Genomic DNA, 14,950 nt, shown 5'->3' on the forward strand with positions numbered 1-14,950 from the left:
ATTTGAATATATTTGTTTGAATAATATATTGATGTCAAAGCTGAATTTTCAGAAGCCATTACTCCAGCCTTCAGTGTCACATGATCCTTCAGAAATTTAGTGCTCAAGAAACATTTCTTCTTATTATCAAAGTTGAAAACAGTTGTTCTGCTTAATATTTTTGTGAAAAGCGTGATACATTTGTTTACGATTCTTTAATGATCAAAAATCATGATTATGTACAGTGTGTGTATATATATATATATATATATATAAGTGTGTGTGTATATATATATACATATATACACTCACCTAAAGGATTATTAGGAACACCATACTAATACTTTGTTTGACCCCCTTTCGCCTTCAAAACTGCCTTGATTCTTCGTGTGCATTGATTCAACAAGGTGCTGAAAGCATTCTTTAGAATTGTTGGCCCATATTGATAGGATAGCATCTTGCAGTTGATGGAGATTTGTGGGATGCACATCCAGGGCACGAAGCTCCCGTTACACCACATCCCAAAGATGCTCTATTGGGTTGAGATCTGGTGACTGTGGGGGCCATTTTAGTACAGTGAACTCATTGTCATGTTCAAGAAACCAATTTGAAATGATTCGAGCTTTGTGACATGGTGCATTATCCTGCTGGAAGTACCCATCAGAGGATGGGTACATGGTGGCCATAAAGGGATGGACATGGTCAGAAACAATGCTCAGGTAGGCCGTGGCATTTAAACGATGGCCAATTGACACTAAGGGGCCTAAAGTGTGCCAAGAAAACATCCCCCACACCATTACACCACCACCACCAGCCTGCACAGTGGTAACAAGGCATGATGGATCCATGTTCTCATTCTGTTTACGCCAAATTCTGACTCTACCATCTGAATGTCTCAACAGAAATCGAGACTCATCAGACCAGGCAACATTTTTCCAGTCTTCAACTGTCCAATTTTGGTGAGCTCTTGCAAATTGTAGCCTCTTTTTCCTATTTGTAGTGGAGATGAGTGGTACCCGGTGGGGTCTTCTGCTGTTGTAGCCCATCTGCCTCAAGGTTATGCGTGTTGTGGCTTCACAAATGCTTTGCTGCATACCTCGGTTGTAACGAGTGGTTATTTCAGTCAAAGTTGCACTTCTATCAGCTTGAATCAGTCGGCCCATTCTCCTCTGACCTCTAGCATCAACAAGGCATTTTCGCCCACAGGACTGCCGCATACTGGATGTTTTTCCATTTTCACACCATTCTTTGTAAACCCTAGAAATGGTTGTGCGTGAAAAATCCCAGTAACTGAGCAGATTGTGAAATACTCAGACCGGCCCATCTGGCACCAACAACCATGCCGCGCTCAAAATTGCTTAAATCACCTTTCTTTCCCATTCTGACATTCAGTTTGGAGTTCAGGAGATTGTCTTGACCAGGACCACACCCCTAAATGCATTGAAGCAACAGTGCCATATGATTGGTTGATTAGATAATTGCATTAATGAGAAATTGAACAAGTGTTCCTAATAATCCTTTAGGTGAGTGTATATATATATATATATATTAGATAGTGTAATTCATCACCATTTCTTTAAGTTCACAGTTTTTAATACAAATATTCCTTATAGTCCATCAAATAATATGCACTGATAAACTGCATGTATACTAATTATAATAAACATGTTGTTTAAAATAGTTTCAGGGGAATTATTGCATGCCACACTACAAGACACTGCTTGATGCGCTGTCAGCTACCCTCTTACGTGTTGCAGACTGACTGAGTTTGTCCCAGGATAGGAACTCAAGTGTCATGCCTAATGAACAGATCCCAGGTGAGTTAGTTGTGATTTCACTGATCTTAGCTGTCTGTGAACAACCTTGGATTAGATTGACCAGTGGAGGGCTTTGTTCTGAGCTGAAGAAAAATTGAGTGTGATGAATGAGTTCTGATGAATGGAATTGATCCAGAAATAGGAAGAGAGGGATAATTCATTCTTCTGGTTGGTGTAACAGTTGGCCTTGTTAGGAAAGATTTATCTGAAGCCTGGGTTTGAAAAACTGACCCAGACCTAATACAGAAGTTGGATGAATTATGAATATGATTTGTTTAGATAATTTATGGTTCACAGAACTTCACACACATACTTATGTAGATAAGTATATAGATCACAGACACAAACTTCATACTTATTTTAAAATCCATCCATCCATCTGTTTTGCTAATTATATCAATTCATATGAGCATATTGAAAATATAAGAATTCATTATTTACCAATAGATTTTTAAGCAGTTCTAACAATGTTAGGGTGTTGCTAGGTGGTATTTTTTTTTTTCCATTTTATCGTCCACTGGGCGAAAATCATAAATCTAATTGTACAAAAAATAGCAGACCTCAGACTGCACATTTTGAGATATGATTCATGTCTGTAGCATATATGGTGCAGGATGAGTTAAGCTTGTTTTAGCAAGCACCACTAATAATAATTGGTTCAAATTAATACTGCAAATTATTCATAGCCATGTAAACCAATACTGTGCAGAGAGATACATTTAGCCTCTTCCAAATGAATGGTAATAGGCCTACTGGTGTGTAGAAACAGCACCACTTGTACAAATACATGTCCCCTAAAGTAAAACTATAGTGCTTATGGACTCACGTAAATGATTTTCCTCCACCGCGTGCCGATGTATATGTAAATGAGAGCTCCCTGAAAGTGGCTGTACAGAAACATTTGCAGCAGGGAATAATGAAGTGCTCCCTATCCTACTGTACTCCTCTGTTTGTGCTCAGCAAGGACAATCTATTGTCATGAGTATGACAGCGTCTGTATGAGTAATTACTGAAGCCCACTGCACACTGTCCAATTTCCCTTCCGTCTAATGCGAGAGCACAAAACTAATGCTTAAAAGAGTTTGAGAGTGATCCTCGGATGAAATGAGATGTGGCGGCGCTTTGGGTTTACTTATGGCCATCCATATGATTACTTTGGTGCACCAACAGTAGTTGCAAACATGAAAATTGCATTGCATTTCTTCCCAGCAAATCAAAAAGTTTTAAAGGTCATTATTGACTTTGTGGGAAAGAGACTGCTGAGGTGTTGACATCCTAATGGACTAGGTCTATAATTAAATGTTTGCATGCACCCTCACTCACATGATAAATGCTGCTCTCATCGAGTAGTGAGATATCATTTTCAACCAGCATGACTCATCCTCTCGGCTTCCACTGCCAAGAACAGAGCCACAGGATTTAGAGCATTGCTCTGACAGAGGAACCCTTCCATTCCCAAGCTCAAAACAAGAAACTGGGAACTTGGTTTATGTTTCTTCAAGGAAATGTGGAAAGAGCACAGCTGTTGGGCATAACGTCAATTCACAGGCCAATCTGGAAAATAATAATTCACCATGGGTCCCCTTGGGAATTTTCTATAGGCTTTTAGAATAATAGTTTTTGAAAATTGAAGAAAAAAAGGTGTGATGACATTTCTTAAAGATGTTTTTTTCTTTTTTTGAAGCCCTTTGTTTTTTACAGACTGTAACAAGACTACAACATGTTACGTAAAAAAAACAACGATGTCTAAAAATGCATGTTAGTTATGATTACGTATAACTGATGTTGTTGAACAAAACATCTCTTGGTAACACTTTACAATAAGGTTCATTAGTTAACGTAAGTTAATGTATTAACTAACCTGAACTGACAATGAACAATATTTGTTACAGTATTTATTAATCTTTGTTAATATTACTTAATTAAAATAAAGCTGCTCATTGTTTGTTCATGTTATTTATGTTCACACATTAACTAATGTTAAAGCTGGAGTCGGCAAGTCTGGCAGATTGGGTGGATTTAGGAAAATTTTGAAAGTTTACAACTCTCATGCCCCTCCCCCACTATCAACAGATACCCTCCCACCGAGTTCATGCTCGTCAGTGCGTGTGCACCAGATTTTCAGTGAACGCCAGGGCTCTCAAGTGTCACGCATTGAGCGGAACAGTCACTCATTTCGGTCTTTTGTCACGCTCTCCCGCCACAGATTGTATTTCTCACGCTGAAAAACTATTTGTAATATATTTAATATGCCGCAGCGCCCAAAACTCTGGCCGCGCCGCTCTCACTGTGGAACCGGCATGAATCAAGCGCGTTTCCTCTGGTGTTGTTCGTCGAGCTACACAATAGCCAATCAGAAAATAGCACTATTGTATCTGGGTAAGATTTAACGCAACAACCAATGACAAAAATATATCCAACCCCCCGTCGGCTGGGTGTCACTCTTACCTGTCTTCAAAACTTGAGAGCCCTGGAACGCGCCCGTCTCATCAGCATCAATCAACACCATGGAGTATTTGGAGGTATGCTGTCCTGGCTAATCTACCGATAGATTGCAATTGCTAACGTCATTTATACTCTAAATGAGCTTACTTGATTTTCCGCCATCACTCTTCGTTACTGCGCGAACTTCAGGCGTGTGCATGTGATTGTAACGTGCGCGAGGGGTGGCGTGTGCCCGATCTGTGATTGACAGTCAGATCTCACACCCCCCTGCGCTGATTGGACCCGATGATCCGGGAGCTGTGGATTTTTGCAAAACAAATAACACGCTCCAGGTGGAGTTAGAAGCTCGGGTGTTTTTCTAAAACCACTTTATTTATGTTGTTCTGTCAGATTATAGTGTCGATTTCACTGAATATGATCAAAAAAATGTTGCCGACGGCAGCTTTAAAATACAACCTTTTGATTTTAATAACGTATTAGTAAATGTTGAAATTAATATTAAATAAGATTTTTAATGCTGAAGAATTATTGTTCATTGTTAGTTCAGGTAGTTAACTAATGAACCTTATTGTAAAGTCATCTCTTTAAGTAATATTAACCACATCCCTCATTTTATTAATAAATTGTGAATTTCCCATTCTGAAAACCCATTTACAATTCCTAAGGGAATCCATTGCTAAAAAAATATACTTATTCCCAACTGGGTAATAGGACAACAAACTAAACGGCTTTAGTTTTAGGTAAGCTTAGGTTTATAGGCTTTGGTGCTGATGCTTTGCTGTTCTTGTGACACATAACACACCCTTGGCAAAAAATAATCAGTCATAAATCAATATGAAAATAAATCATTGAAAAAAGACCTGTCGCAAATCTGCATGCAAATATATCAATGTCAATGGGATATTTGATTTCTATTGTATTAAATGGCATGTTAAGTAATTTGAGCTTTAAAATCATGCAGCAGCAGCAGAAGTAAAACATGATTAAGGAATATCAATACAGTGCTGCCTTAAAAGCACTGTAATAAAAAAGAGTAGCCACACTCTTAGAAATAAAGGTTCCAAAAGGGGGTTTTCGCAGCAATGGCGCGGAAAAAAACATTTTTGATTCCCGAAAGAAGGTGAACAGTTCTGAAACCCTTTTTTCTTAGTGTAAAGAACGTTTATAAAATCTAAAGAACTTTTTTTCTCTGTAAAGAACATTTTATGGAATGCAAAGGTTTCATAGATGTTAAAGGTTCTTCGTGGAACCGTCAATGCCAGTAAATTACCTTTAATATTAACTCTGCTAAAAAAAAAACACACACATCTTATAACAGCCTAAGTGGTTTGCTATAGTCTTAACTGATTTAAGATGGTCTTCCAACCTGGACAAGTCTATAGTGTTCAACTGGTCTGCCAGCTGGTTTCCCCGTCTGGAGCAGCTATAGACCAAGCACCATAAAACCAGCCAACAGACTATAGGCTGAGAGGCCAACAAGCCATGTTTTTCCAGCTTCATTCAGCTCAGAAAAGAATCAAGATGCTCCATTCGACGGATAAATATAATACAGTGACAGAATGACTACATACATCAAAGTGACACTTCACTAGAAGAGGAGATCTGGAGACGGCGGGTTTCCATTGGCTCATCCACACTGCGCAGGGAGGAGGTCTGCACTATTTATCTGGGATATGAGCGCACCATCTGTCTTTCCGTCAGCCAATGAACGCTTTAATTCCCACTCTATTCACCGGCGGTGTCTTCATGTAGTGAGCAGACTGCACACTACAGACTGCAGAAGAGAGAGAGGAGCACTGCCCTGTGTGACGTCGTAAGTGAGCGAGCGACAGTACAGAGAGCGCGAGGAAAGGAGAGGGAGGCTCCGCGAGCTGTCGTCGTCCGTGTGTAGCTACCGTGTTTCTTTTTTGCCGATGTTACATCATATACATTAATTACTGACTAGTGTCCGCAGAGGATACTCTCATGAGCCGTTTAATTCCCATCGATATTTGGTATTTATTTTTTACCTGCAAGTCTTTAAGACGACGGAATCATGGCAAGTACACTAGCGTCTGATATTCGTACGATTTCCGAAAAAACGACAGTCCGTCCGACGTTTGTAAACAGTAGTGTGTAAACGTTTGCGTCCAATACAACTCGTAATCGCTTCTTTTTGCTTGTGCGCTTTATCTTATTTGTTGTCAGTCGTTGTAATCGAGCAATACATTTACGCGAAGCACAACTATATACCTTGTTTTTAAATTAGTATTTTTTTATTTAGAAACATTCGACTGTTATTTAATCCCCCGAATATTTGAAAGCAATCTCGCACATGTCGAATCGCGACGCACGCAATATCGTACAAGAGCAATTGCACGCGCACAGAGACAGTTGGTGGTTGAAGTTTAATACGAAGCTGTGCGTAGTGAACGCCTAGCACGAGCAATTAAAAGACCATATTTATTTACCTGTCGTTTTACTACGCACACGTACACACACGGTGGTTATATCAAGCATCCCTCAAGGACCATCTCCACAGACCGTTCCCTAAAGAGCCTGCACGACGCAGTAAGTAATATAACTTTGTGCAATAATTGTTCGCGCCAGGGGTCTCATTCACCTTACAGTGAAACAATTTAATTGAATGTGTGTCATTATGAGGTTTCTTTTCTGTTTTGAGCCACCACACAGATGCTGTAAACATAATTTCAATGGGCCCTGCAGCATAACTGAGGGGCAAGTTGACCTGAAGTGTTTTTGAATGCTTGTACTCGAGTCTTATTGAATAGTCGCTGTCCGTGGTGCTGAAACAGATGACGGCTGATGTAGATCAGTGTTTCTCGATCCGGGTCCTGGAGGTGCCCCAGCACTGCACATTTTGTATGTTTTCTGTTATATATACACACATCTGATTAAACTCATCAGCTAATGCTCCAAGACCTGAAAAAAGTCATTTAAAAAAAGTACAAATCGGTAAAAGTTACCACCATTTGATAAATGTCATATTGTTATTGTTTTAAAAGATAATACATATAATTTTACTATTAAATAATGTAAAATAAAATAAAAAACATGATTTCAAGGGAATTAAAAAGATACATATTAATGCGTCATGCATATTTTGCAGTGAAATATTGTAAAAAATTAAATTGTTACACTGATTGTGTTCAGTTCTGAGTTTGTGTCGGTCATCATGTGGGCTTCCATTGTACCAGCAGTGTTATTATCAGTACGTTTTGCAGTAACACAAATATTTTAATAGCTCAAATAGGTTGGTGTGTAGTAACAGTATAAAAATCAACAACATATTGTTAGCAACTGTAAGTGACAGACTACCCAAAATTATATATGTAATGCTTACAACTTCCGCACTGTATTTTTATGTTGAGGTTATAAGGGAGACAAGAAAGCCATTCAAAATATGTATTGCTGGAGGCCCTTCAGGGACAGGGTTGCACATAATATATAGATCCATATTTCCTGATTACTGCACAGTTCGAATGTCTCCCGTATTTAAAACACATTTTTTTCACTGATCAGTTCATCTGTAATATGCTCTATGAAGTGAAATGAGTGTGTCAAACAAATTTTGCACTGGTGAGGGTCCTGAAGGGAAGGTGGCGGTTGAGAGGTTTTGGCATGAGTATCAGTCTGTGTTTCACACAAATGTGTAGTTTTTACCTTCAGGAACTATTTTTGGACTGTTATACAACAATCATGGGGGATCGTGAGACCTAATGACCTCAATGAGGTATAGTATCCCATAAACAATTAGACATCCACCGCAAGTTTAAAAAGTGGTTTTTGGCTTTCTCCAAACATAAGCCTGTCTGGATGTAGGTAATAGGTTTAAAGGTCACTCATCAAGCCACATTTCTTTTTGTAGGGTTCGTGCTCCTTGTGTGCTGGCTTAACAAGCATTTTTTGAGCTATAGCTCTGTAAAATCCTCCTTTGTGAAGCATAGCTTATGTGAAGCTTTGTATTATTCTGGGTCACAGAGGTGTCGATTCAATCCTGTGAGTTTTATTTAAGCCATACTTTTGTGGCATTTAGCAATTATGCTGTGAAGGCTGCCTCTGTCTGTAAGTGCCAACTTTTAGCCACTATTCCATTTCACTGATGCCGTTTGTGCATTGTCTGGCATATTGTTGTTATTTCTGAGATGTTCTCCTTGACATTTTAAGTCATTTGATAGCTTTGTGACAGATGCACCTGTAATTTAAGCATAGGTTATTCAGACTCACTGATACTGTGTTAGGAGCCTCATGTTGCTTTGAAGACTCACATATCGGAGTGCTAACTGTCAGATCTCCTTTATAGCTGACACATACTGCAAAGTGACAATCAACCTAGTGTGTGTGACTCACCTTTGCAGCTGCATTTGAAATAGCGATTTAGGTTTTCAGCGTTAAATGACCATGCTTGTATCCATTTCAACTGTTACATGTAGGCTACAGTATACAGTATTTCATGCATATATATGTGCACGAGAGTGGATTTTTTTCTTGCATTTGTGTTTTGACGGTATGTCTTTCTGGTCATATTAGGCATCTGTTTCTTTGTGGAGGTATTTTTTTATTGCAGTCTGTCTTTTTGCAGGTGTGGAATGCCTAGAAGCGTAAATGGGGTTAATTGGCATTTCCGTTGCGTACTACTTATGTGTTCATCAGCAAAATAAACCCCGCTGGGTCCAGAGAGTGAGTTAACGAACTCTCTTAATTAGAGGAATGATGAATAATAAAGTTTTTATCATGTCCATGTGGATCTGCTGATGGAATGCTATATTTATGCATCTAGATCAAGAGACTCACAGCAATGATTATATACACAGACACAAAAATGAAACTTGCATTAGATAGATAGATTGACTGATCTGATTGATTGGAACGCACACTGAATGCTTTGTGGTTCATTATACAATCAGTTTAAACAAGGAGATGCAGCTCCGCATGTTAATTACTGCAATTGTTTGAAGTGTCCACAGTGTATTTGCCCATTGGTCAAATATTTTTGTTTGGATTCACAGATAGTTTGTGAATAAGATCATGGCCTGTAGAAGCATTTACACAGTGTCTGCAATTAATGTGAACGTAAAACGGTGTTCGGACATTCATAGGCTGGATCATTTAAAAGTGTGAATTACGTAGTAATTCCGGCGACTGTAGGCGAGGGGTTGAAAGTAAGAGGGATTCGTAGCATCATCTGAAAAGGGAAGTAATTTCTGATTCAGAGGCAGAAGGGCAAGTTATTACATTTTGATAGAAGTTTACGAAGGCAAAACATTTTTATTTGGAGTAATGTGCACCAGTGAATCATGCACAATAAGAAGAATGTGCATTAAAAAGTAAATAGCATCCATTTTGATTTTGTCTTGACTTTAAGGACATCGCTTCAGCAAACCCCATTTTATGTTGCCTCGAATTTTGGAAGCGTTCACAAGTGAAATGCCACCACCACAACCGTGACCTCTCAAATATTCACCCTTCTTCAAAGTGCAAACACTGAAGCCAGCAGGCCAGCTCTAGGTTAATTTTAGGTAGGGGAAAAGGGTTTTAGGAGGAAAACGGCTAAAAACTCACACCTGCACCATCTCTGTCTGCTTCCCTAGTTTGCAGCACTAGTTTTGCTCAGTCAAAATTGAGCCTAGGACAAAAGGTCCATTTGCCCCCCCCCCCCCCCCTATTTATCGGCAGCCTAATTGTAATAATGTGTTTTTGAATGGTTCAATGTGTGTTTGACCGTTTTCCCCGCTCATACTGCCTTGATGATGTCAGCTGAAATGGAAAGTAATTTCAGAAGTGCTGCAAGTTATTCCATTTTGATTAAACATTACGAAGATAACTATAACAATAACTATTAGCATCCAAACCAATGGATGATAATGTTCTGTTTATTATAAGCGTGCTGCAGTTTTGTCATCTACCACTTTTTGTTCATTAGCTGGAAAAAAGATATTCTCAAAGGGATTACAATGATATCAATCTGCTGCTTCTTTATCGTTGTAGTGTGGACTTCAACAATGTTCTTATTATTATTATAATGAATTATAACGATTATTAAAACCTTATATTATCATCCTTGGTGTGAACAGGTTTTTAGCCACTGAAATAGACACTCAAATCTGTCCCAAACCCTGCCTGAACAGACTTTGTAGTCAGAAAACAGCAGCACATCTTCTTCAAAGTTAAAAAAGTTTTCAAAAGCAATGTGATGAATGACTGACAGGCAGAAAGCATCTCGAAGTCTTCTGACTGGCTAAACAAAGATTCCAACCACACTTTTTTGTAAAGGATAGGGATGTCTGAGTGATATTTTAGGACATCTCAAACAATGACATTTTATAGAAATCACTTAGAACTGCTTGAGTAGTATTCCAAGCATAAACTTCAGCATAGGTATTACTTCTAGTGACTCTCTTATATGCTCTTCACTTACATGCAGATTTACACAGAGAGTGATTGGCCAACTCCTGCGGTAGGCATGCTATGCTGACTGACAAGATAGATCACTGGAAGAGGACATTTCGCGAGGCCATCCACGCTGCTTGATGGCTGACTAAAGCCAGGTGAAGAAAGGCTGAAATAACTCCCCGTATCAAGAGCTATTCAGCTAACATGGCCATTACAGTGGCGCTTTAACAGTGAAGAAAGCCTCCCTGATGGACATGTTAATTAACTTGTTCCTCACCTATTTGGTTTGAGGTTTGTAACCATTGCAGAGAGGTGCTGCGAGCGTTTAAATTGCTGGAGGCCTGACAGATTGAATTGCGTTATTGGTTGCTGCACATAGTCGGCAGGTAAATGCACTTCCTTGAGTGACATGTGAGGTCAGGACAAAGAGCCTAGAGAGGATGAGGAACAGACAGTGGCGCGGTGAGTCCTACACCTTTGTACCTCCTTGCCCGCCCACTCTGACTCACTGACACAGACTCTAATGCCTCATCTTGATGTGCTTTCTCGTTTTCGATTTCTTGCTCTGTTCTATCACTATCAGATTGACTGATACCTCCAGGTTTGCATCTGTTCAGATTGATGCCCAACAGGGCAACCTCAACTCTGCTTATATCACTAGATGTGCTTTTAGGAAGCCCTGCAGGAGAATTCAGTTGAATTTTGTTTTCCTGTTGTTCAGTGTGAGCTCTCAGACTCAGTGTGATGTTTGGAGGCTTGACACTGCCGATAAGGCTGTAAACTGCTCTCACTATCGCACCAGTGTTGAACCTGCCTGCCGCAGGGAGGAGGAGCAACTTAATGCATCAATGGTGCTTTGAAATCCGGAGGGTCAACTTCCTAAGCCCTTTCTTAGCCTTTCCCAGCGGTAATTTGTATTACGAGCTTGACACGAACACTCTATTGAGACGCTAATATGATTCATATCAATGCTCTAATCCCATCCCTCATGATCTACCTCCATCTCTATTTCCTTTTCCACTATCTCTCGCGTCCCGATTCCATTCCCTATTTCCTTCCTCTCCATGTCTTTCTCCAGACCCGGCGTCTGGGATTTGTAGATAGTGACTGCAAAAAATAGTCTTTCAGAAATCTATTTCAATATGGCATATTGATTTTTTTAAAAGATGGACAGTGTGTGCACATAAAAGCAGTGCTCTTTTTATATGATACATTTGTTCTTGTCAAAAACAAGCAAAGTCTTTATACAAGCTTGTGAATTTTGGCTTCAGTACGAGGTTTTGGACTAAAACGATCAAAATATGTTATAAATAGGAAATAGAAGGAAAGTAAGCACTCTATAATATTAAATTAAGAAAATCAATGGCAAGGAACAGCTTTAGTGGAAGAATTGATTGGAGTCTATCAACTGTATTCAGTGCTTGGTCAGTTTAAAGCGATGGAGCCGCTTCTGGTGCACAGGTCAGAGAAAGCCATTTCAGCTCAATTTTGGCTATTCTCTGAGAGTGGAAAAGAGGATGTGGTTAGGGAACTGTCCATCAGTGCTGAACCTTTACTCTAGCGGCGTTCTAGGAACTGCCATAGTGAGAGCACTTTGTCACATCAGGAGTTGATCAAACATGGTTCCTCTGCAATAGCGGCCCCCGTCTCACTTGAAATGGGCCTTGCAACTGAAGGGGCCTCCGCTTGCGCTTGAAAAAGAGCCCTGCCCCCCACCATCACACAGTGCGCACACACCAGGGTCGGAAATTTACAGGGGCTTGCGGTAAAAATGGCACCAAAATTAATAAAAATACCAAAAAACAAGATATGGTGCAAAAAAGGTCTCCGTATAAGTTCTTTTAAAAAAATATTTTATATAAGCAATATCACTCAAGAAAAACGGCTGTTTTCCCGAATATCAGCACATTTGCAATTGTGATATTGATTTTAAACAACAATTCAATAATTAAAAAAAAAGTTAACAGGCTATTAGGTGACACATTTGAACGAAAATAGATCCAAACCATAGAGCTATTGCGTGTCTCCAAGCAACACAGTTTCAGTTTGCGAATCGTTCTCGACGACGACTCGTTCTGATTTGTCTCTGAATGAAGCAGCCATTTTGAATGAATCGTTTGACTGAACGATTCAATGACTAACTGGTTAAGACAATGATTTGCTGCCACCTATTTGCAATTTTAGTATTATTTCATTTTAGCTGAGGGACTGAGGGATGAAGATTAAATGCTGTTTTTGTTTTCGGTCATGATTGTAACGATAGTTCTGGTTAAAGAGATATAATGCGTTTATAAATAGACTATTAAGAGCGGAATATGAGATAACATTGTAAATATAAGCGCACTGTGTTCACGGAAGAAGCTCATGATTCGTGTCTCAGAGCACCTCCGTTCACAGTAAATGAGCCTCATCAGTCATCAGTGCATGTGCTGTGAGTTTAACGTGAGTTTTTGATGACTCCTGTGTATAAGTTGCATATATTTTGTTCTTGCATTGATGTTACATTTGTAGCAATTTTGCACTATGACTGCCAGATATACACTCACCTAAAGGATTATTAGGAACACCATACTAATACTGTGTTTGACCCCCTTTCGCCCTCAGAACTGCCTTAATTCTACGTGGCATTGATTCAACAAGGTGCTGAAAGCATTCTTTAGAAATGTTGGCCCATATTGATAGGATAGCATCTTGCAGTTGATGGAGATTTGTGGGATGCACATCCAAGGCATGAAGCTCCCGTTCCACCACATCCCAAAGATGCTCTATTGGGTTGAGATCTGGTGACTGTGGGGGCCATTTTAGTACAGTGAACTCATTGTCATATTCAAGAAACCAATTTGAAATGATTCGAGCTTTGTGACATGGTGCATTATCCTGCTGGAAGTAGCCATCAGAGGATGGGTACATGGTAGCCATAAAGGGATGGACATGGTCAGAAACAATGCTCAGGTAGGCCGTGGCATTTAAACGATGCCCAATTGGCACTAAGGGGCCTAAAGTGTGCCAAGAAAACATCCCCCACACCATTACACCACCACCACCACCACCAGCCTGCACAGTGGTAACAAGGCATGATGGATCCATGTTCTCATTCTGTTTACGCCAAATTCTGACTCTACCATCTGAATGTCTCAACAGAAATCGAGACTCATCAGACCAGGCAACATTTTTCCAGTCTTCAACTGTCCAATTTTGGTGAGCTCTTGCAAATTGTAGCCTCTTTTTCCTATTTGTAGTGGAGATGAGTGGTACCCGGTGGGGTCTTCTGCTGTTGTAGCCCATCCGCCTCAAGGTTGTGCGTGTTGTGGCTTCACAAATGCTTTGCTGCATACCTCGGTTGTAACGAGTGGTTATTTCAGTCAAAGTTGCTCTTCTATCAGCTTGAATCAGTCGGCCCATTCTCCTCTGACTTCTAGCATCAACAAGGCATTTTCGCCCACAGGACTGCCTGCCATTGAAGCAACTGCCATGTGATTGGTTGATTAGATAATTGCATTAATGAGAAATTGAACAGGTGTTCCTAATAATCCTTTAGGTGAGTGTATATTGTGAGTATTGTGTGTGTCTTTGGATGTAGTTTACAAAATAAAACAGTACTCTTTAAAATAATAATTGTATTTCATTACGTTGTTTTAAACCCCAAATATTTTACTTAAAACATTCTTCATTAACAAATAACATTACAATTGTCATTGTACTTTTTTTTTTTTAGCTAGCTACTTTTTGATAGTCATTTTTTTGATAGACATTATTTTGTTGCTATCCAGTTGCTAATGTACTATGAATGATTTTGTGCATTGCTGTGCAGTTTTCTATGGTGTTACTACTGTTTTGGTTGGTTGCCAAGGCATTGCCATGTTTCTATGCAGTGCTAAGGTGTTTTGGGTGGTTGATACGGTTTTGCTAGTGTATTCTAGGGGTTGCCAAGACATTACTATGTTAATATGCAGTGTTCTGGGTGCTTTAGCATGTTGCTATTTGATTTCTTAGGGTCTTCTGGGCAATTGCTGGTTGGTTGCTTAGCTATTTGCAATTTATTATTTCCCATAGATCTCATATATCTCACAATTATCATTACATTTATTCAGATTTAAAACTTAAAATAAGAGTTTTTTATAATTTGCATATTAATATCCATATTTTTGGCATCTTGGTTTGTTAAATGAGCAATTGTAATAGTGATGCTTTCCTTAGCAAACACAGCTAATGACATATTACCAGGGCCCTGCTGCTTGTTTGGTGTCTTTCATTAGTATGCTTAGCCCGTGAGACACGTACTGAGGTGATGTGGTCTCTTATCATGCCTTTACACA

At 39.4% G+C, this 14,950-nt stretch overlaps 1 protein-coding gene across 2 annotated transcripts in view; it reads left to right on the forward strand.

Annotated features, from left to right (window-relative positions):
- Window positions 1-6,421: 6,421 nt before the first annotated feature.
- The window catches only part of gabbr1b (gamma-aminobutyric acid (GABA) B receptor, 1b), a 145,025-nt gene continuing 136,496 nt past the window's right edge, over window positions 6,422-14,950 (forward strand). For both annotated transcript variants that reach the window (XM_056254479.1, XM_056254480.1), the window contains exon 1: window positions 6,422-6,791. The gene's annotated coding sequence lies outside the window, so the exon portion shown is untranslated. The remainder of the gene's footprint in view (window positions 6,792-14,950) is intronic.

The sequence above is a fragment of the Rhinichthys klamathensis genome, unplaced genomic scaffold (genome assembly GCF_029890125.1).
Source record: "Rhinichthys klamathensis goyatoka isolate OS25496 unplaced genomic scaffold, OSU_Roscu_1.1 h1tg000111l_1, whole genome shotgun sequence".
Taxonomy (NCBI): Eukaryota; Metazoa; Chordata; class Actinopteri; order Cypriniformes; family Leuciscidae; genus Rhinichthys; species Rhinichthys klamathensis.